This window comes from Echeneis naucrates, chromosome 5 (assembly GCF_900963305.1).
Source record: "Echeneis naucrates chromosome 5, fEcheNa1.1, whole genome shotgun sequence".
Classification (NCBI taxonomy): domain Eukaryota; kingdom Metazoa; phylum Chordata; class Actinopteri; order Carangiformes; family Echeneidae; genus Echeneis; species Echeneis naucrates.
The window spans coordinates 2,868,500-2,888,787 of NC_042515.1; the positions used below are offsets into that span (position 1 = coordinate 2,868,500).

The 20,288-nt window shown below is 43.1% G+C and overlaps 2 pseudogenes; both read right to left on the reverse strand.

Annotated features, from left to right (window-relative positions):
* Positions 1 to 1,508: 1,508 nt before the first annotated feature.
* Positions 1,509 to 3,955, reverse strand: LOC115043869 (E3 ubiquitin/ISG15 ligase TRIM25-like; annotated as a pseudogene).
* Positions 3,956 to 12,415: 8,460 nt separating this feature from the next.
* Positions 12,416 to 14,375, reverse strand: LOC115044210 (E3 ubiquitin/ISG15 ligase TRIM25-like; annotated as a pseudogene).
* Positions 14,376 to 20,288: the final 5,913 nt, after the last annotated feature.

A 20,288-nucleotide genomic window follows, 5' to 3' on the forward strand; every position in this document is an offset into this window, starting at 1 on the left:
TGTCAACTACTCTGACCTCTCACCAATTGCACCAGTGAAAGCGGGGTGGGGATACAGACCCTGGTTCAGGTAGGGGGCATGAAATTATAGAGCGTGCAGGAGGTGGAGGCAATACCAGCTACACTAGCACACTAGCAGATTCAGCAACTAAATTCACCTGAACAGCCAAAGCCAACACTCCAACACAGGCCAATTCTCCGAGGCTAACTGCATGGCGTCGAAAAGGCACAAACACAAAGAACTATTTCAAGCAACACCACTGTCAACTATTCTAGCATGATTAAATATCTGTAAAGACAAAAAAGCCACTAAGTATACAAGTTGGTCCGGTTGTGCTGCTCAGTCAGGTGGAAAAGAAATGATCCCCGTCATACTTTTGTAGATCACAGACTTGATCACTAAACACCTGCCACCACACCTGAATAACAGGTGTGTCCATGTACAGTGTGGGTGATCAGACACTGTGGCACTTTACCATCAGTGTGTTCAGTATTCAGCATCGGACCGCTCTGATATCAGACACACTGGTGTCACTGGGAGTGCTGGATTATTGGATTACTGGACTCAACCAGTAAGAGCTACAGCTAACAGAAATTTAAAAGTGTACAGAAAAAGGTAATAAAAGTGTGAACATGTGATCATGTCTTCTTAAGTTTGTACAGTTCAGTCCATTCAAGTCTTTATATATCTGAGACTGTCCGAGTGTATGGGAATGGCTATACGCTCTGTGATTGGCTTGGCGGTAGGTCAATTGTGAAAGTCAATATGTTTTATATCCAAACAGACAAAAACTAACTTCACCAATTAAGTTTGTTCCCCCTTTTCCATGACAGTGACCAGAAGCAGACAGAGGACACAAATTCACTACTGGAGTAAAAGGACAGATACAAATATTACTCCAATATAAGTAAAAGCTTCATCAAAATATTACTTAAGTAAAAGTATATATTAAAAGACACCTCAGTAAATACAGGAAAGTAGCTTTACTGTCATTATACAATACACTGATGTTATTCTGCTACAGACGTGTTTATAGTTCAAAAATACCTTCAGTTAAAGAGGCCCAACTAGAACCGGTCCTGGAGGGTCCGGTCCAGTCTGTCGTCTCTACAAAACATTTTATATGGACACAATAAACAATCTCTCCTGATGAGATCCCAGACAGCCAATCAGAAATTAGGCCATGAGGCCGTCACAAGTTTGCCTGTTCTATTTTCCTATAATTTCCACATTTCCATCCATTGACAGAATGAATTCAGCCTCATTCTACGCCCCTCTAAGGAAGAGGGTAGAAATGAAACTTCCAGCTGAGCACAGTGACGATGACCGAGGACGAAGTAGTGACGAGGGCGAGCTTAAAGAATACTTGCCAGGAGAAAGGGAAACTGATGAGGAGGATGAAAGTGACATGGATGAGGATGACGGCAGCCAAAGTGACAGTACAGTGATGGCTATTTCTAATACGGCACCAGATTTTATTGAATTATTCTGTATGTTTTTATCAATGCTCAGCAAGTTTGTTTCTTCCAGAAGCAACAGAAAAGGCCGAGGACCTGGAGTGGAAACAGTGCAGTGAAAAAGAGCATCTGAATCTCCAAAGAAATAACTATACAATGAAAAAAATAACTAAATAAGATAAAATAAATGAATTGGCCATTAATTGTTCCCTTTTTTCTAAATGAGCTCGCCCTCCGGAGCCACATCAGGGGCCCGACCCCTGATCTATGGGCTGCCAGGATCCCCGATGCATTTAGCCAAGAAACCTTATTGTTCTTTTTTAAGATGCTTTTAAATTAAAAATGAATGAATTGTGACTTCTAGATGTTAATGAAGATTTTTGTAAATGGATATTAAATAATCAATGTTCAAATTGGAAAAAAAAGTTCTCTTTCACTTGGAATTCCCAAAACTTCCAAAATTAAAAATAAAAATAAAATTTCTTCAGATTATGTTTATTTAGTGTATTTTAAGATAAAAACCCACATACACATAATAGTACAATTTCTTTATCAAACTGAAATATACCACACCTTAATGACACTATCAACCGTTGCAGTGACCAATAACACAAAATAAGTAATTCAAACGGCTTAAAAAATAAATTAAATGCATCTTCTCAAAGCGAAACATGTAAATTTAGCTTTAGCTTAGCGATTAGCTTTAGCATCAAAGCTAGCGATCTTCTCTAAAAAAAATAAAATAAATAAACAATGACTCAGCAACACAGACACACTGAATACATTCAGGAACTAAAAGACACATTTAACTCACTGACGTCTATTTCAGTTTACAAAACTCAGCAGCTGTGTCTCCATCAAAACAGTAAAGTCCAAGTCCAGCATGTAGAGGCTGACTGAATGTGGTCTGGACTCTGTGGAGGAGAGTCATGGTTTCAGAGACGCTGTAGAAGGACAGAATACCTGCTCTGTGATCCAGGTACACTCCGACTCTGGAGGACGGAGGACCTGAGACTGCAGTCTGGATGTTGTTGGACCAGAATTTAAAACTGTTTTGGTCACAGATTAAAACCCAAGATTTGTTATTATGTCCAAACAGACATTCATTAGTGAGCCCTGCTCTGCTGGTATTCTTGTATGTGACTGCTACAGAAACTCTTCCTCTCCTCTCCACCTCCCAGTAACAACGTTCAGTCAGACTCTCTCTGCTCAGGACCTGAGGCCACACAGTGAATCTGTCTGGATGATCAGAATAAGACTGATTGTAAGTCATTACTGTAACTTTTCTGTTTCCTTCAGATAATAACAGGCGTCTGTGTGCTGTGTTTGGATCCAGAGTGATTTCCTGTGAATATCTTAAGAACTGAGTTCTGGTCTTTGGTTCTGGTTCTGACAGTAAAACATCCTCTTCAGTCACTGTCAGTGAGACGTTTGTCCATTTCTGTGTCAGAACGTCCTGTAGCTGATCTCTGAGCTCTGACACAGCTGCTGTCACATCCTCAAAGTATCTCAGAGGACGGATGTTGATGCTGGATGAGTCTGTAGCTTCACTGAGAGCTGACACTGAGGGGTAGTTGTGTAGAAACCTGGGTGTGATCCTCTGTGTGTGAGAGCAGCTTCAGCTCAGCGTCTTTCCTCTTCAGCTCAGTGATCTCCTGCTCCAGCTTCTCCTGAAGCTCTTTGACTCGACTCACTTCAGTTTCCTGCTGGGATCTGATCTGCTGCTTCACATCAGACCTTCTTCTCTCCATGAGACGGATCAGCTGAGTGAAGATCTTCTCAGCGTCCTCCACTGCTTTATCAGCAGAGCCGTTGATGGCCTCCACCTCCTGTTGAAGCAGCTTCACATCTTTGTCTCTGTCCTGGATTCTCTGCTGGATTTGTTGTCGACTCAGCTCCAGCTCTCTCTGCCTCTCAGTCCTTTCTGCTGCAGCTGAGACTGTGTCGTGGCCTTTATGTTCATCCACAGAGCAGAGATAACAGATACACTGCTGATCAGTATGGCAGAACATCTTCATCACCTCATCATGACGAGAGCAGATGTTCTCCTGGAGCTTCTCAGAAGGCTCCACCAGCTTGTGTTTCTTGAATGTAGCTGATTCATAATGAGGCTGCAGGTGTTTGTCACAGTAAGAGGCCAAACACATTAAACAGGACTTGACAGCTTTCAGTTTTCTCCCGGTGCAGAAATCACAGGCCACATCTTCAGGTCCAGCATAGCAGTGATCAGCAGGAGCAGCTTGGAGTCCAGTCTTCTTCAGCTGCTCCACTAAAACTGCTAACATGGTGTTCTTCATTAGAACAGGCCTCGGTATGAAGGCCTCCCTACACTGAGGGCAGCTGTAGATTTTCTTCTCATCCTCTCCGTCCCAGTGGGATTTAATACAGTTCATACAGTAGCTGTGTCCACAGGGAATAGCCACCGGATCCTTCAGTAGATCCAGACAGATGGAACAGGAGAAGGTTTCCTGGTCCAGCTGAACTCCTTTCTGCTCCATTTCTCCTCTCAGTGACGGCCGTCTGAGTTTCTGTTAGTCAGAAGTGAAACTAGTTTTCTGTCTGCTGTAAAAATGTCTCCACCCCCTTCAGACTGTAGATCTGAGGAGACACGTGATCAGAGCAGGAAGAAGAGGGAGGATCATCAGGAGGAGGAACGCTGTGACAGCATAAAGTTCACAATGTGACCAATACAGTGGAGCTCTGTGTTGGTACATTTTGAACAGATGACACTTCAATATGCACAAACAATAATACACATTAACAGCTTGGCTGTATTCTTATTGACGGAAATAACCTGCCACAAAATAAAACACCACCTACTGGTGCCACACATCATTACATTCCCTTTCCAAGATTGTTGGTTAACCTCCAGTAACAGAGTCACTAGAAACAACATTTTCATTTTGATAACACTTGGTATCAAATAACCTTAGAGTTGTTGTTTTTTTAACAGATAAGAGTGCCAAACATATCAATAACCTTCTTATTAACTTCAAACAGGCAGATCTCAATAGTTAAACAGAACTCCTCCATGAACAGTCCAACACTTCTACCTGTTCAATCAGTCTCTCTGGTGGCCTACTTGGCCTTGTTGACCTTCTCAAGACTGGTGTTGAACTAGTGTTGTTTGGTAAAGTATGATTACCCACATCATGTGTGTCAGCAGTCTCTCTGCATCGCTCTCCTCCTGACCCCGTTCCTGTGAGTCCTGCTCTGAGTCTTGAGTAAACTCCTGCGGTTTCTCCCGAGTACTTGTCCATCATCCGTTTGTACCTCATATGACCTGGGGCTCACATCCTTGAGGACTGTGGCCTTTCTCTCCCACATGCCTCGATCCTCAACTCTCACTGTTCTTTCAGAGCCCCCAGCCTCCTGGCTGCTTTGTCATAGTTCTCTTTTTGTTTCTGCTTGAGCTGTTTTTGCTTTTCGGCCAGCTTTTTGGTGTCAGTCTCTTGTGGTATGTGTGGCAGCGTTGTACGCAGCTTGCGACCCACGAGGAGCTCAGCTGGGGAGAAGCCACATGCCAGCGGTGCAACGCGGTAGCTCAGCAATGCAAGGTGAGGGTCAGATCCACTGTCTCTTGACTTCTTTAACAGTCTCTTAATGATCTGGACACCCTTCTCAGCTTTCCCATTTCCTTGTGGATGCAATGAACTGGACGTGATGTGCTGAAACCCATCGTCCTGTGAAAACTGCCTGAATTCTCTGCAGTTGTACTGTGGTCCATTGTCACTAATGACAACTAAGGGAATGCCATGTCTGGAAAAACAGCTTTTCATGTGAGTAATTACTCCAGAAGCTGATGTGTTACGAAGCTGGGCGATTTCTGGAAAGTTAGAGTGATAATCTATGATTACAGGATAGTCTTTTCCATTCAGGTGGCATAAGTCAGTTCCCACTTTCTGCCAGGGTCCTGTGGGTACGTCTGGGACCAGCATGGGCTCCTTTGCCTGTTTATAGTGATGTTTAAGGCACGTGTCACATGTGGATATCATATTGTCAGTGTCATTAATGATCCCCGGCCAGTACACTGCCTCTCTGGCTCTTCTCCTACATTTCTCCACACCAAGGTGCCCCTCATGACTTTGGGATCACCATTCTGTTCTGTCTGAGCAAAAGGCCATTTACCAAACTCAGGTCAGCTCTGACTGGATAATATTGTGGACAGCTGCCCTTCTTCCAGCCGTCTTTGAGGTTGTCCATCACTCTTTTCAGAGTAGTGTCTTTTCCTTTTCCAGTTTCCTGTTTCTTCTGCAGCATGACATCCGACACCGGCAGGGATGACATCACTGTGTCCACGTGTACAACATCATCAGCTGTGGAGGGAACTTTTGCACCAGTGTCAGGTAAGGAGGCCCTGGACAGTGAATCAGCCACAACTGTGGTGTGTAAACAAGCTCAAAGTCATATCTTTGCAACTTCATCATCAGCCGCTGGATTGGAGGAGACACATCATTCAGATTTTTTTTTACAATTGAAGAGTCTCTTTCTCTATCTGAGCATATCGTTGCTCAGTGTCCGTCATAGTTCTGGAGGCATAGGCCACAGGCTGCCAGGTTTCATCGACTGGTTGCAGTAACTCTGCACCTAAGCCATTCTTTGTTTATTCAGAAAGGCTCATCTCCGTCACATATACCACTATACACATACATTAACTCAGATTGTCAAAGACAGAGTTCAACAAAGTTTCAGTGATTCTGTCAATAATATTGCCCTATTGGAGCTTTCCTTTATGGACCCAAATTTTTAAGCAATAACACAAAAACAACAGAACCGGGGAGTGCACCTTACATACACCATATAAAAAATCTAAATAAAAAAAAGGAAAAAAGGGTAAATTCACACAAAGCATGGATATAGTCAGATAAAGTCAGATCTGATTGGTTTTACATATTCAGTCCACTTGGTCCAGATCTTATAAAAATGATCTTTCTCAACTTTAAGGGAAAAAGAAATCTTTTCCATAACATAAATCTCATAAACGATCCATTCGTCGATGATGGGAGGTTCCACTTTTAACCATTTCCTAGTAACACATTTCTTCCTAGCTGCCAACAATATCGTCAATAGTTTTTTGTCTTTAATGTTCCATGTTTCAAACATTATATCACCCAAAAATTCACTGGGATGTTCACGTTAAATATATTTTCTGTTTGTGGATCTCTTCCCAATACGGTCTTATTACTTGGCAGTCCCAGAAAATGTGGAAGTGGTTGGCTCCATCGGACCCACAGAGTCTCCAACAAGCGTCCTTGATGGCGTCCTTGATGGCGTTTTTGGATTGGTGTGATAAAGAATCTTGTTATACTTTTCCAACAGAACTCACGCCATATGTTTGACCCGGCTGAGATCCACTGTAGCTGACATATTTTCTCCCACCTCTCTTGTGTGATTATTATCCTTATTTCTGTTTCCCATTTCCTCTTTATGTATTCTGTATTCTCTTGTTTGGATAGTTGTATAGCTTTATATAATTTGGAGATACTTTTGTTGCAAATCTGGACTTAATTCATGACAAAAATACACCCATGAACCCTGATTCATCTTTTCCTAACCCCTCTTTAATGTTTTTGTCATATTAATGTCTCACTTGTAGGTACCTAAAAAAATCTTTCCCTAGACCATGATCTTTCTGTCGGCTCTCAAAACTCTTAAGCGCCCCCTTGTGAACAAATGAATAATATGTAGTTAAACCTTTTGTGATCCATGTCTTAAATTTACCATCAGTTTTATTTGGCATAAAGTCTGAGTCATAAGCACACCACCTCATAATCCTAGATGTGTCTTTTAATCTGCAAATTTTGACTATTTCCTGCCAGGACTTCAGGAAGTTGCTTGATATAGAGTCGTCTGGGACGTCCTGTTCCTCTTGTAGTTTATTATCACTTAATAAAGCTGTTATTGGAATTCCCTTAAACATCGTTCCTTCTATTTCCTTCCATGCTGCAGTGTAAGTAGGTGAGCACAGGCAAACCAAAGGCCTCAGCTGGGCTGCGTGGTAGTAGTCCTGTAAGCAGGGAAGGCCCATTCCCCCCTGATCTTTTCTTCACTGATTTACCTGGTCCAGAAAAGCATCAGTCCCGTTGTCGTTGTTTATCTGTGCTTGTGTATATAATAATCTATAGTATCTTTGAAAGCACTCTTGTATTTTCTCCGGACTTGGTTCTATTAGGTTGGTTTCAGAGTTTCTTATTTTATACATAGTTCTATCTGCTTGTTGTTTTCTTAATCTACATGATAGAAGTTTCAGTGATTTCCCACCTGTCTCATAGTATTGTTGCTTTGTGAAAAGGAGCTTTTTCTGGATGTCCTGAGTTTTTATTTCGTCTATTTCTTTCTTTCATTCTTTTATCTTGTGTTTGTCATCCTCTTTGAAAGACTTTGCATGTTCTTTCTGTAGTCTCTTCAAGTCCTCTTCTGATTTTTGGAGTTTTTGCTCCCTAATTTTCTTCTCATATGAAGAGATGGCTATTCTTTTGCCCCTCAACACCGCTTTTAATGCGTCCCAGAGAACGGGTGGGGTCACCTCTTCATTATCATTATTTTCTAAATACAATTTAATTTCACTTTTCAGTTTATCTGTAATAACAGGGTTATTCAGAATGTTTGAGTTCAGTCTCCAGAGAGTGGTTTTCTTGTTATCATTCAGATGGACTGACATAAAGATGGGACTGTGATCTGAGATGGTACTAGGTCCTATTTCACAAGACCTCCTTTAAGCATAAGAAAGTAGTCGATGCGTGAGTAAAAAGGTGAGCGTCTCGAGAGTCGTCTCGGTTTATCTCTCTTCATACGTCCACAATCCCACTTCACGCATCCAAGTATTTCATCTTCTGTTCGTGTTTTTTGCGCCAGATTTCCCGTTTCATGAGTCAATTCTGGATTTAATCGTATGTTAAAGTCTCGGCCACATATTAAAATCCCTTGGCTTTTTGTTGCCATTAAATCAGCCATATATTTATAGAAGGACCAGTCACATACACGTTAAGGAGACCAGTCACAGTACCTTCTATTTTCCCTGTCAGCATAACAAATCTACCCTCCTTCTCCTTATGTTCTGTTATGTGTTCAAAATTTACTGCACTGGATATCAGAATCACCACTCCTCTCCGCCTTCCCCAATCAGGTGAAGAAAAGTAAACATGTTCACATCCTGATTTATTCAGTTTAGCATGTTCGGAGTCATTGAGGTGTGTCTCCTGTAACAGAGCGATTTGGATTTTATCTTTCTTTCATTTTGACAGGATTTTGCTTCTTTTAACCGGGTTGATTACTCCATTTATATGAAATGATGTTATTTTAAAGACCTGTTCTGCATCTGTGTGATTTCCCCTTCTGTCACATTCAAAAACCCGGTGCCCTTCCCCCTCCCTGTGTGAACCGGCAGGGGATAAACAATGAACACGCTGAACAACGTGAATAAGAACACAATCGGTCCGTGTGACTCCCCACGTAGGGGTCTGATAGTCCGACCCGGCTCGAAGGGAACAGGATTTTCACCACTGATTACAGTCAGTGCTTTATAGGTTATTTCACCATTCACTCCGCCGTTAAATTGTCTAAGTCCCGAGGGGGTGGTGTCGGTCTTCTGAAGGTCCAAAGCTTCTCCTTGTAGCTCTGCTCCCGTTCGGCTGGACCCTTCTTTGCTCGTCTGTCCACTCTCTTCCAGCTCAGCCGCTGCAACCTGCTCCATGAGCGTCTCCGGAGGTGTGATGGCTGTCTGGGTGTAGCCTCTCCTCCGTAGGTCCTCTGAGGCCTCCTGTCTCGTAGGTTCTGGTTCTGGGAAGAGGGTCTGGAACTGAACTCTGTTTTCCTTCAGCACTTTGCGGATCTCCGTGTATTCTTTTCTTCTCTTGAGTATTAGAGGATCCAGGTTTATACGCTTTTCATGCCAGGTGAAGCCCTTCTTCTGCCATGCCTTGCGTAGCAATGACTCTTTTGTTTTGAAACTCTGACATTTGATTATAATGGAGCGAGGCGGCTGCTGTCCCAGCGACCTGTGGGCTCTTTCCATCTGCAGGTCGGGCATGTCCTGCGTCAGCTCGAGACCTTTGCGGAGCAAATCTTCCACAAATGAGACCATCGTGGCTGAGTCCTTCTCGGATCCCTCCGGCACTCCATAAATCCTTATGTTCCTTATAATCCAGCAGCTTGTCCTCCATCTTGGTGTGGCAGCTTTAGCCTAGCCGCGACGACATCTTCTACGTTTGCATCCTCTCCTCTGCTTTCTCGTCTAGTCTGGTATTCGCCTTTACAATTTCTTCTTTTATTGACTCCAGCTGTCCTTTGTTTTCTTGGCGAAACCCTCTTAACTCTTGCAGAATTAGTTCCCAGTCGGCCATTTCTTTGCACTGCTCGGCGTTGTTTGCTAGCTCTAGCCTGTTAGCTGCTAATTGTAGCTGCGCTCCGTCTTCAGGCGACGTTAACTGCTCAAAGCGGGGATATCGCTTTTTATCCCCTTTCTCTGCGCTTTTTGCTGAATGAATTACTTGGTTTGCCTGGGGATATTTTCCTAATTACTCTGGCTCAAACGTGAGCTCTCTCGCCATGAGGCCATTTTGGCGGTGTTCCGACCAGAAGTCTATTCTGTATATTTTTATGAATGCTCAGCAAGTTTGTCTCTTCCAGAAGCAACAGAAAAGGCCGAGGACCTGGAGTGGAAACAGTGCAGGAACATCCTTCCAGTCCAACAATAGAAAGGTCTCCTCCCAAAAGCCACAAAAGTGAAGACTCCCATGGAATACTTCAGGATGATCTATGAACCCACGGCTCCACTGACAACACGGTCGCCTGCCATGAAATGGAGCCGTTCATTGGCATCTGTTTCTTTATGTCCATCTATGTAGGGGTCTGCAACCTTTAGCACTAAAAGAGCCGTTTGGACCCATTCCCACCAAATTAAAAGCCACTCAGAGCCACAAAGCCTATTTGACCACTAATTGAAGCTATTACATGTAGTTTCTTTAGACTGATGCTTTATGAGAGTGTGTTACCGTTAAAATAAAATAAAGCATGAACAGAAAATTCCTGACTTTTTTCATTTCCATTTATTAAAACCAAAATTCTGAAAGAAACTAAAAAACACCGGCTATTATACTTTTTCAACTAATGCAGGCCTGATTAATTCATTGTAAAATCCTAAAATAATATTAATAAGGGCGAAGAAAAAAAGCCAGTTTAAGTCATGTGCCGTAATTCTTTCCTCAGGTGACGTGCAGCAGCCAACAGCCAACCTGAACATGAAACACAAATACAGGACATCAGTTCAGAAATATATATTTTCAAAATAATAGCCCATGAAATGAAATCTGCTCTCACAGGTATGTGGCTCCAAAGATCGACAGGACTTTTTCATGTTCCCATAAGTGTCTCTGTGGTTTTTCAGGTTTGGGGAGGCTTTCAATGTCGCTCCATTTCTGTTTCTGTGCAAGCTGTTCAGCTATTCAAATAAATGTTATTTTAAAGTCACAAGAGCATCTGAATCTCCAAAGAAATAACTATACAATGAAAAAAATAACTAAATAAGATAAAATAAATGAATTGGCATTGATTGTTCCCTTTTTTCTAAATGAGCTCGCCCTCCGGAGCCACATCAGGGGCCCGACCCCTGATCTATGGGCTGCCAGGATCCCCGATGCATTTAGCCAAGAAACCTTCTTATTGTTCTTTTTTAAGATGCTTTTAAATTAAAAATTAATGAATTGTGACTTCTAGATGTTAATGAAGATTTTTGTAAATGGTTATTAAATAATCAATGTTCAAATTGGAAAACAATTTTCTCTTTCACTTGGAATTCGCAAAACTTCCAAAATTAAAAATAAAAATAAAATTTCTTCAGATTATGTTTATTTATTGTATTTTAAGATAAAAACCCACATACACATAATAGTCCATTTTCTTTATCAAACTGAAATATACCACACCTTATTGACACTATCAACCATTACAGTGACCAATAACACAAAATTAGTAATTCAAACGGCATAAAAAATAAATGAAATGCATCTTCTCAAAGCAAAACATTAAATTTAGCTTTAGCTTAGCAATTAGCTTTAACATCAAAGCTAGCCATCTTTCCCAAAAAAAAAAAAATAAAAAAATAAATGAACAACGACTCAGCAACACAGACACACTGAATACATTCAGGATCTAAAAGACACATTTAACTCACTGACGTCTATTTCAGTTTACAAAACTCAGCTGTGTCTCCAACAGACCCGTAAAGTCCAAGTCCAGCATGTAGAGTCTGACTGAATGTGGTCTGGACTCTGTGGAGGAGAGTCATGGTTTCAGAGACGCTGTAGAAGGACAGAATACCTGCTCTGTGATCCAGGTACACTCCGACTCTGGAGGACGGAGGACCTGAGACTGCAGTGTGGATGTTGTTGGACCAGAATGTAAAACTGTTTTGGTCACAGAATAAAGCCCAAGATTTGTTATTATGTCCAAACCAACATTCTTTAGAGCTCCCTGCTCTGCTGATATTCTTGTATGTGACTGCTACATAAACTCTTCCTCCTCCTCTCCTCTCCACCTCCCAGTAACAACGTTCGAGTCAGACGCTCTCTGCTCAGGACCTGAGGCCAGTATGTGAATCTGTCTGGATGATCAGAATAAGACTGAACTTCTCCTCATTACTGTAACTTTCTGTTTCCTCAGATAATAACAAACGTCTGTATGCTGTGTTTGGATCCAGAATGATTTCCTGTGAATATCTTAAGAACTGAGTTCTGGTCTTTGGTTCTGGTTCTGACAGTAAAACATCCACTTCAGTCACTGTCAGTGAGACGTTTGTCCATTTCTGTGTCAGAACGTCCTGTAGCTGATCTCTGAGCTCTGACACAGCTGCTGTCACATCCTCAAAGTATCTCAGAGGACGGATGTTGATGCTGGATGAGTCTGTAGCTTCACTGAGAGCTGACACTGAGGGGTAGTTGTGTAGAAACTTGGTTGTGATCCTCTGTGTGTGAGAGCAGCTTCAGCTCAGCGTCTTTCCTCTTCAGCTCAGTGATCTCCTGCTCCAGCTTCTCCTGAAGCTCTTTGACTCGACTCACTTCAGTTTCCTGCTGGGATCTGATCTGCTGCTTCACATCAGACCTTCTTCTCTCCATGAGACGGATCAGCTGAGTGAAGATCTTCTCAGCGTCCTCCACTGCTTTATCAGCAGAGCCGTTGATGGCCTCCACCTCCTGTTGAAGCAGCTCACATCTTTGTCTCTGTCCTGGATTCTCTGCTGGATTTGTTGTCGACTCAGCTCCAGCTCTCTCTGCCTCTCAGTCCTTTCTGCTGCAGCTGAGACTGTGTCGTGGCCTTTATGTTCATCCACAGAGCAGAGATAACAGATACACTGCTGATCAGTACGGCAGAACATCTTCATCACCTCATCATGACGAGAGCAGATGTTCTCCTGGAGCTTCTCAGAGGGCTCCACCAGCTTGTGTTTCTTGAATGTAGCTGATTCATAATGAGGCTGCAGGTGTTTGTCACAGTAAGAGGCCAAACACATTAAACAGGACTTGACAGCTTTCAGTTTTCTCCCGGTGCAGAAATCACAGGCCACATCTTCAGGTCCAGCATAGCAGTGATCAGCAGGAGCAGCTTGGAGTCCAGTCTTCTTCAGCTGCTCCACTAAATCTGCTAACATGGTGTTTTTCATTAGAACAGGCCTCGGTATGAAGGCCTTCCTACACTGAGGGCAGCTGTAGATTTTCTTCTCATCCTCTCCGTCCCAGTGGGATTTAATACAGTTCATACAGTAGCTGTGTCCACAGGAAGTCGTCACCGGATCCTTCAGTAGATCCAGACAGATGGAACAGCAGAAGGTTTCCTGGTCCAGCTGAACTCCTTTCTGCTCCATTTCTCCTCTCAGTGTTGGCTGTCTGAGTTTCTGTCAATCAGAAGTGAAACTAGTTTTCTGTGTGCTGTAAAAATGTCTCCACCCCCTTCAGACTGTAGATCTGAGGAGACACGTGATCAGAGCAGGAAGAAGAGGGAGGATCATCAGGAGGAGGAACGCTGTGACAGCATAAAGTTCACAATGTGACCAATAACAGTGGAGCTCTGTGTTGGTACATTTTGAACAGATGACACTTCAATATGCACAAATAATAATACACATTAACAGCTTGGCTGTATTCTTATTGACCAAAATAACCTGCCACAAAATAAAACGTCGAGCTCTCCAGCTCCACATGCTGCTAAGTTCAGTTGTGTATCAATGTCCACTCAATGACTTCATCCTCAGTTTGTACTTCTTCTACCCAGGTAGGTGAGGAGTGTGTGTGTGTGTCTTATCTGTTCTCAGAATGTGATACAGATGATCTGGAGTCATCAAGGTAGGTTCTGCAGCGTCTCCAACTCTGTCTCTCTGAATCACTGAGCTGGACTCACCATCTTAATCGTCTCTGTTTCTCCGACAGCAGATCAGACTGCAGAAAAAACAAGTTGTCAGGATCTTCATCTGATTCTGTCTCAGTTTCTCACTTCAAGGCATGAAATGAACTAAAAATATTAGTTTTAAACAGAAATGTCACCAATTATTCATGAATTACCAGACAAAATATGATTTTTAATAACACATGATTCATTTATCCTTTTAGAACTGTTTGACTTATATCATTAATTGTCAGCTATTTTAATTCATCTTTTGAATATTTACTAATAACACAAATCGAGTAATTCAAACGGCAAAAAATAAATAAAAAAGTAAAATAATAAAATAAATGAAATGCATCTTCTTAACGCAAAAACATGCAGAGAGGGGGGTGGTTAAAATTAGGAAGAAAACCAGAAAATATACTGAAATATTACATAATCTTTCACTAAAATAGTTCATTTCAGTGGGTGACTTGTTCGCTTTACTGGTCTAGTCTGTGGACGCGTCCTGTCTCCGGTCTGGTCTCGGTCCGTTCCTGGAGGGGTGCCGTCACCGGTCTGGTGTGGTTCGGCCTAGGTCCTGGGGGGGGCGTATCTGCATTAGCCCAGTCCATCACTGTAACCAATTAACTCCGTAGTTCAGGTGCCCACACCGGGAATGAGCCGATCGTTGTGGACAAATAATCCAGGTAGGATGAGGATTATACATCGTGGTCATATTCTTAGCTGGAACACACCCAGAGGTGTGTGTGTTACAACAACAATTACAATTTAAAAACAATGAACAGTAAAGTTAGACCAGCACAAAAGTAGCGAGTAACGAGAGCATCAATAGAAATGTAGTGCAGTAAAAAGTACAATATTTGTCCTTCAAATGTAGAGGAGAAAGTAAAAGTATCTTCAAAATAATACCCAAGTAAAGTACAGATACTCAGAAGCGGTACTTAAGTGCAGTACTCCAGTAAATGTACTTTGTTCCTGTCCAGCCCTGGTTTTAGCTCACAGCTGGTCCAGCTCTCTGAAATCAGTGAAACCAGCTGCTGAGTCCTGAACAGCTCTCACACACATCAGGGTTAAATCTCAGCCATCCCGAATGTCAAATATCCTGTTTTTAATCATCCACAGTAAAAGAAAAATGGGTTGATGTGATTAAACCTGATATTTATTCAGTACGAAGCCACAGAAAAGAAGCTGAATGAGAATGTGACAGAGATCTGTCAGACCTGGAGGCCTCTCTGGTCCGAGGCTGAGCTGCTTTCAGGACTCGTCCTTCCATTTTCATGACTCAGCGTGTAGAAGTAGAGAAAGCTGAGCTCTGTGTTTCCACCTTAAAACTCTTTCAGGGTCCACATCAGAGCTCCGACTGAATCTGCCTTTGGACAGACGGGTAAAGTCTGCCAATGGAAATGTATTCAGTGATTTCATCAACAGATTCACTCAGGATTTAAAGGATTCTGCCACCCAGCCAGATTTCCTGTGTTGGTGAGTGAGTCCTGAACGAATCGTTTGAAACTCCAGAGTCGTTTTACCGACTCAGGAGTCCTGATCTCTCCTTGTTTGACTCGTCCCTGCTGCCACAACCAGCTAACTGCAAAGATGACTCCAGACAACAGTAGTCCCGTCCCTCACAGTTGTTCCGTCCCTCACAGTCATCCCGGTCCTCTGACAGTTGTCCCGTCTCTGACAGTAGTCCGGTCCCTCACAGTTGTCCCGTCCCTCACAGTAGTCTCGTCCCTGACAGTCGTCCCGTCCCTAACAGTTGTCCCGGTCCTCTGACAGTTGTCCCGTCCCTCACAGTTGTCCCGTCCCTCACAGTCATCCCGGTCCTCTGACAGTAGTCTCGTCCCTCACAGTTGTCCCGTCCCTGACAGTAGTCTCGTCCCTCACAGTTGTCTCGTCCCTGACAGTCATCCCGGTCCTCTGACAGTAGTCTCGTCCCTCACAGTTGTCCCGTCCCTGACAGTAGTCTCGTCCCTCACAGTTGTCCCGTCCCTGACAGTTGTCCCGTCCCTGACAGTTGTCCCGTCCCTCACAGTTGTCTCGTCCCTGACAGTCATCCCGGTCCTCTGACAGTAGTCTCGTCCCTCACAGTTGTCCCGTCCCTGACAGTAGTCTCGTCCCTGACAGTTGTCCCGTCCCTGACAGTTGTCCCGTCCCTCACAGTTGTCTCGTCCCTCACAGTCATCCCGGTCCTCTGACAGTAGTCTCGTCCCTCACAGTCGTCTCGTCCCTGACAGTAGTCTCGTCCCTCACAGTTGTCCCGTCCCTGACAGTTGTCTCGTCCCTCACAGTAGTCTCGTCCCTGACAGTCATCCCGGTCCTCTGACCGTTGTCCCGTCTCTGACAGTAGTCTCGTCCCTCACAGTTGTCTCGCTGTCTTGTGTTGCTGTAGGCCTGTGACATCATCACTGTCCCACTCTGAACCAGAGTGAGGATAGTTTGGCGGAGGTGACAAGATGAAGATGCAGTCCTTTAAGATGCAAAATGAAAAAGTTTATTCTAATTCAGTCTTCTTTTGCCAAAATAAAAAACAGCACATTTAGCCTCCACAGCAGCCCTTTTCCCACTGGCCTCAACACAGAAACTTCAGAATTTAAAGGCTAAGTCCGTCCCACTGGACTGTACTATCTCCTGAGGGCATCAATTCATTCATCAATCTACTAGCAAAAGTTGTTTCCCACAGCAGAAACATTTGGACCTGTTATGACTGGAGTCATTATGTTTGTGAGAAGTGTATGGTAGTGTGGGTTGGACCTGGTGTGTGTGTGTGTGTGTGTGTGTGTGTGTATTCTATCCCCTATGTAAATAGGTGTGTTCCATAGTCGGTAGCCGATTGGTGGATGAGTTCCAGCCTGGCCTGTGATAAGCTGACGACCAGAGCCACCTGATATAAGAGGAAGCAAGGCGGCGGACGTAACGAGGCAGCTGGCATTCACTCATCTTCCTGCTCTCCCAACCGGATACGCTAGATTTTTCAGGCCTGTTCACTTCATCTACACAATCAGTTAATGACGACTCATAATCTGTTTGATTAAAGCTCATAGACCCTTTTTCACAACAACACAACAACAACATTTCTTTGTTTACACGTCAACACAAATATCCAACAGACATTCAGGACGCAGACAAGTTTGTGTTTTCATGGTGACAAATGTGAGTTTAGGTCAAACTAACAGCATGAGGAGCAGTGATCTCCTCCACGGCTCCAGCTCCACCTGAACACACTCAGACATCAACACAACAACAAATGAAGCAGGTCAAAGAGCTGACAATGACTCAGCAACACACAGACACACTGAATACATTCAGGAACTAAAAGACACATTTAACTCACTAACGTCTATTTCAGTAAAACACAAAAATGAAAAAATGCCTGTTTTTTTATATTTCAATTTTAGGCTCAGATCAAAAATACCGGTATTTCAAAAAAATATCTCCAGATGTTTTTCTTACAACTGCTAGGCCAAATATAGCTGTACACTCAACACTTGCACATATACTACTTATAATACATCTTTTTTCACATCTAAATATTTATTAATTCTGCATATTTTGCATGTATACACAATATATTTATCTTACTGTTGTTCTACTGTACTGAATTACCGCAAGGTTAAAATATAGAAAATAACAGGCAAAGTTCTATTTCTCAACTATCTCAACTATTCTCACTCTACCCTACTTGGAACCGCAAAAGGTAGTCGAACCTACATTTTGCATAAACTCTACGTTTTCAAAGGTTCATGGCTCCAGTCTCTACATCACTGATGCCGTCACATCCCCCTCCACAAGATGTCCCACCTCTGACCCTGCAAAAAAAATAAAAATATTCAACTTCATTTACTGAACACCTGTCTAATCCGTTATTTACCAACCACCAGTGAAACATTTTCTCTAAATGGAGATCTTAAATCAAAAGGGCACGTGACAGTGCATCTGCAACCACATTTTGCTGGTTCCGATTCACCCTTTGTTTCCGCAGTAGAAGCTGCTAAAACTGCTTGCTCGGTTTCAGGGACTTCTTGAGATGACAAGGAAGCAACAGCTGTCTTACTTTGTTGGTTTGACACCTCAGAAAGCTGCAGGATATCAAATTCGACATCATCTGGCCATATCCGATGTCCTGCCAGAAAACTGTCATTTCCCAGAATGATGCCAACTCCTTCCACTGGCAGTTGAGGGCGAACACCAACTTCAACCTCCCTCTGTTCCAGATCACATGACAGGAACATTTTATGTACAGGCACAAAGAGTGTCCAAACCCATCCCTCTGACCGGAGTTCAGCCCCCTGTATCTGAACATGGGAAAAAAAAGCACAAAATTGCCTGCCTCACAAATGTGCGTAAAGCTCCCGAGTCCCTCAGTATTTTGACTGGAACCTTTTTGTCACCTCCACTTAGCCTGACAAATCCATCAGACATGACGGGGGCAGAACCCTCATCAGTTTCAGTGGATTCTACGTGTTTAACTTCCATTTGAAATGGAGCTGACAGATTTTCATCATCTCCAAAAATGGGAGTATGAATAGTTGAAGCCAAACCAGCTGATTTCACATTCCAGTGACCCTTTTGATGGCAATAATTACACATATTGGATCACCTTTCCCAATGGGTGGCTGATCCAATTTTGGGGAAAATGACCTGTTTTCTGATATTTATCCTGGCTACGTCGCTCACCAAAGAGGCGCTTGTTTGTAAACACACATTCATCGGTCAACACTGCAGCCTCATTAGGACAGGTGACTTTGTGCTCATTAATATAGGTGGCAGTCTAATCAGGCACAGATTGTTTAAATTGTTCTAGAGCTACTAATCACACAGTTTATCGAGTGTTTTTACCCCAGATGAAGAGCAGCGACTGAAATGTGTCCAAATCCTGTGCAAAGTCCACGTGTGTTTGTTTACCAGTCTTTCTCCAGCTCCTAAAACGCTGACGATAGGCCTCAGAACTAACTCATAAACCTTTAAGACAGATGATTTCACGACACTAATCTTTACAGTCCTCCAAAGAGAGCACAGAATAGGCTTCTTGAGCTTTACCTGTAAAGACACACTGTAACATTAATGTTTTTACCACATCAGGCCAAGATCTGGAATCGGCCACACGTTCAAACAAACAGAAGGAGGTTTCAACATCATTCTCATTAAACTTTGGCAGCAATCTCAAATTACTGGCAACATCAAAATGCGAACCAGTGGCTTGCCCATTTAAAGCAGATGCAGAAATTTTTCCTTCCTTAATGCCAATTTTTCTACTTCCAACTCCAATTTCATCGGTTCCTTTTTGTATTTTATTTTTTCCAATTCTTTTTCATGATCCAATTTGAAAAGCAGCAATTCTTTCTGCTGTTCAAATATCAAGCCGGTCCCAGAAATACTTACACCAGTCTTACCACCTTCATCCATCAGCACACCACATTCCTGCAAATTAGCCTTGATGATACTCTTCAGATTGTCCTTTGTGTGTTTGGGCTCCACTTCAACAGAGAAATGCTGAGCAATCTTAATCAGCTGCTTCAGCAATTCCTCAGAGGGATGTTCAACAAACTCCTCCACAGTGTTAGCCAGAACCAAAGATCGATCAAAAACAAGGTAAACTCAAACAGAACACGCTACGCAACAAATGGCAAACAAAGACTGGCGCCTCCCCTTACTAAGTGACTAGTGAAATCAACTAGCTAACTAAAACTCATCCCTAGTCTTCGGACAGGTACCGGTGGCAGGTATTTATTCACTAAAACCCAGTGGCCTTGGAGAGAAACTGCAAAAAAACAGCGACCCCCCCAAAAACCCTGGACGTGATCCTGAGAGACAAACGCTCTAACCACCTTCCCCGACACCATCCAACGGACCGGCTAGTGGAGCCTGCTGCTTTGGCTAACCGAGGAGAACACCAGTTAAAACACTGCCACATCAAACAGTTTATCACAGTTTGTTCAAAATGATGAGCCCCAAAATAAGAGAAAAAAGAAAAACTGATTAGAATAAAGCTCCTCCAAACCAACAAATCACGACAGCTATGTGCAACACTCCATCCAAAATTAACACAAAAAGACGACCAAAACACACAACCTGCTCAGAGGTAGGACAAAAGATGGAGACCACACGTAACTATAAACTATAAAACAGACATTCATTTAATTAACCTCCTCAACCTCCTCAGGCCCCAAGTGCAACATGCCCAGGACCCCCTACAGTTTGCCTATCGGGCAGGTGTTGGTGTGGAGGATGCCATCCTGTATCTTCTGCATCGCGCCCACTCGCACCTGGATAAGGGAGGCGGCACGGTGAGGATCCTTTTTCTGGATTTCTCAAGTGCCTTTAATACCATCCAGCCCCTTATGCTTCAGGACAAACTGCTGAGGATGCAAGTGGACCCCTGCTTGGTGTCCTGGATCTCCAACTACCTCACCGACAGACCGCAGTATGTCAGGCTGACGGACACCACGTCTGACA